The sequence below is a fragment of the Balaenoptera musculus genome, chromosome 21 (genome assembly GCF_009873245.2).
Source record: "Balaenoptera musculus isolate JJ_BM4_2016_0621 chromosome 21, mBalMus1.pri.v3, whole genome shotgun sequence".
NCBI classification, from domain to species: Eukaryota; Metazoa; Chordata; class Mammalia; order Artiodactyla; family Balaenopteridae; genus Balaenoptera; species Balaenoptera musculus.
This window is the reverse complement of record NC_045805.1, coordinates 23,886,859-23,890,215: the sequence shown is the minus strand read 5'-3', so window position 1 is coordinate 23,890,215 and position 3,357 is coordinate 23,886,859. Positions and strand designations below refer to the sequence as shown.

Genomic DNA, 3,357 nt, shown 5'->3' with positions numbered 1-3,357 from the left:
ATAAATTTAATTTTCTTTAAGCCACTGTGTGTGTGTGTACGTGACTGTAGATAGATGTCTCTTTAACATAGCAGCGTAGCCCGAAACTGCTTTCCTAGGTGGGGTAGGCAGTGAGTTTCTCCAGAGCAGAGATGAAATCTCTGTTATCTTTTTATTTCCAGGCCCCAGCAAAGCACCTGATAAAAAAACAAGTGTTCAATAAGCCTTTCCTGACTGATTGAATGGGTGCCTGAATCGGTAAGAACTAAAGTCATAAAAAGTGAATTGGATTAAATCTGAAGGGCCTGGGATGTCCCGGATAGGAATTTGGACTTTGCCCACATTAAGGCTCCATGGAAAGTTTCCAAGTAGAGAGAAAGAACTTGGCGTTTTCTGGCTGCTCAGAATCGTGTTAGCTGGCGACGCCTGCTGGCCATTTGGAACACTGCAGCCTAGCGCAGGCTGTGACTCCAGGGAAGAAGAGATGAAGCAGTTGTTAAATACTGAAAGTTACAAATTAGAGGGCTAACACCTTGTGATAAATAACCTTTTGGAACTACTCTGGACCAGTCAGTGTGATGGGTGCTGTAGTGGAGATGGAGCAAACTTTAGACATGGTTCCTGGTGTGGAAATTTTAGGTTTCTTTTTTTTTTTTTTTAACGTTTCTGTCCCTTGCTCTTAAGTTTATAAAAAATGCCTCTTCAACAGCTGGCCCAGCTGACACAACAGCTGGTCCAGACAGAGCAACACCTGAACAGTCTGATGGCCCGGCTGGACCCCCTTTTTTGAATGTGTGACTATCCTGGCTGGAGCCCAGCAGGAGTTTCTGCACATGAAGCTGCAGAGTGTCCACCAGCTGCTACAAGAGAGCAAGACAAAACAAGGGTGCGGAAGTTCCGGAACCAGAGGCCAGCATACCCTTTCCTAAGGTCTTATGTATAGAGGAGGGCGAGGAAGAGGCTGGCGACAGTCAGACCCCAGAGGAGCCCCTAACCTGGAGCACAGGGACAAGGAACCTAGCAACACCCAGGGAAATGGCGCGGGAGCTAAGGAGCAAATGCAGGAAGGCGGCGGCGGCAAGGGCCCCGTCACAGCCCCCAACTGGGAAGGAGGGACAGCAGCTGATGGTTTAGTAAAACAATCTGTTCTTATGAAGAAAAAAAAAAAAAAAGCCTCTTGCACCCTCTCCTTCCTTCTGTAATTCTTTCTTGTCCATTTGCATCGACTTATGCTTTTCTCATTTCTACCAAAGGAGTAAGTTATTTGAGCCAACTTGTAATTTTGATTAAAAAAAAAAAAGAACCACAACCAAACCAAAAACCCCACACCGCGCACCGCAACGAAGAGCAGCCCCGCTCACCGCAGCTAGAGGAAGCCCACGCACAGCAGCAGCGGAGACCAAACGCGGCCAAAACAAACAAACAAGCAAGCAAACAAGACCCCCCGCTGTCGTAAGAGATGAGCCATTTTTTCGGATGAGACGGTGCACGGAGGTCTTTGGCTGGACCCGCTGGGGAGATTTTTCTCCGTTCTCAGTGTTGAGAGAAGATGTTCTATTCCTAAAAACCAGTCTGATTGCACCTAAAGACGCTGTGCAGCCCCTGCAATGATCCTTTGCCCTTTAACTTTGGCCTCTGGAAAGAGACTTAGAGAAACTTTCTGGCCCCCTTTTAGCAACTGGATAAGACTGTGCTTTTCTCTGTGCCAATATTATACCTGAGTTTTAAAAATCTTTTTTATGTTTTTGTAAGCCACTGCAGATCTCTAACACAATGTATGACTAACCATCAGAATGACTGGCCCAGATAAAAAGCGTCTAGGAAACCACAGGACGGGGGATGTGAAGGAGGAGGGCCTTAGGAGAGGGTCTGTACCTGGAGGAGGGGCGGGGGAAGGGCGAGGTTAAGCCTTGAAGGGAAGACAGTACATGGTAGGCTCCTTCCCATTCCTAGCAATTCTCTCACCCTTGCCTTATAACTCTTGTCCTGGCTACTGCAGATGACAAAAGAGCTGGTTTCTGAGATGGTTTTTAAGATACTTGATGAACTGGTAACTAGTCACTCCCATCCTCCACCCCGAGTGCGCAGGTCTAACCGGGGCACCTGCCTTCCTCCTCCACAGGTTGCCATCGGGACGCCCAGTGGTGTGAGTGTCAAAAATAAAGGCACTCAGCACTACTGGACGCAAGAGGGTGGCCTTCCCTGAGCGGACTGGGCAGAGCTGCTTTTTGTGGGGGTTTTTTTTGCGTCGGGGGAACTCCTGTAGGAGTTAAGCGACTTAAGTTACAAATAGCAGGCGGCTCCAGCAGAAAGGGGCCTTAGTTTTCTGCCAAAGTGTTGCAATCTGTTTTGATGGCCGTGCATCTCTGTGCACGGAAAAGGTGCTTTTCCTTGCTTCCAGCTGCTAGACAAAGGAGGGGAAGGAGCTGTCGGCCCTCGTTCCCGAGGCCAGGCTTTCAGACCTGGGCCAGGGGCCCAGGGCCAGGATGAGTCCTCCAGGCCCACGTCCCGCTCCTTTGGCGTCCTCCCAGGCTGTTCCTGGGCCGGGCTTGCTGGGGTCCGAGGCTGCTCCACCGGATCGGCCAGGCCTTCAGCTCATCACGGGCTCTGTGACCCCAACACCGGGCCACATCCCTCACCTCCCCACCCCCGCCACGGCGAGAGGCTCCTCGCTTCGGGCTGGCAACCCCCTGATGCAGAAGGCTGGCAGAACCGACTCTAAAGATTCAGAGTGACGGGTAATGAGAACGATCGATTTCTGTCTAGAGCAAAGTGTCTATCTCTGCCCTGAGGCCTAGTGAGCAGTGGGGCTGGGAGGATAGCTGGGGGCTTGGGGTCGGGGAGGAGGCCCCTTGAGCCTTCCGAGGGCTCAGAGCAATGAGGCTGCAGAGCTGAGAGGGCTGTGGATGGGCATCTGAAACTGGCATTGCCCCGGGTGGGCCTCCATTGCCCCTAGCTACCTCCCCCCGATGGAGACTCAGAGGGTCGGGACAGTGTAGGGGAGAATCAGGCCCGAGTGGGAGGCTTCTGGGTCCGGGCCTGGCGAGCGACCACTACTCCTCTCCTGAAGCCCTTACCCACGTTAACTCCGAGGTAATAAACGTGTATCGTTGTGTTAAGACAGTTTCGAAGTTACACAGCAATCGATGACCAACACGTAAAATGATGCTGGGACCTCCAGAGGACACGAAGTTGCCTCTCGGCAGGTGTGGCCCACCTTCCTGCGGTGAACCACAGGAGCTTTCTCTCCTGCCCACCAACCTCCCTCTCCCTCCGCGTTTTCATTCACAGCAGCCCAGGGGGAGACCGAGATGTATTTCCTCCTGCCATTCTGACCCCATAGTTGTAGGAAAAGTCAAGACTCTGTGCTCCAGCACC

General features: G+C 51.8%; 1 pseudogene; it reads left to right on the top strand.

Annotated features, from left to right (window-relative positions):
* The first annotated feature begins 673 nt into the window (after window positions 1-673).
* On the top strand, window positions 674-2,714 carry LOC118888075 (annotated as a pseudogene).
* Window positions 2,715-3,357: the final 643 nt, after the last annotated feature.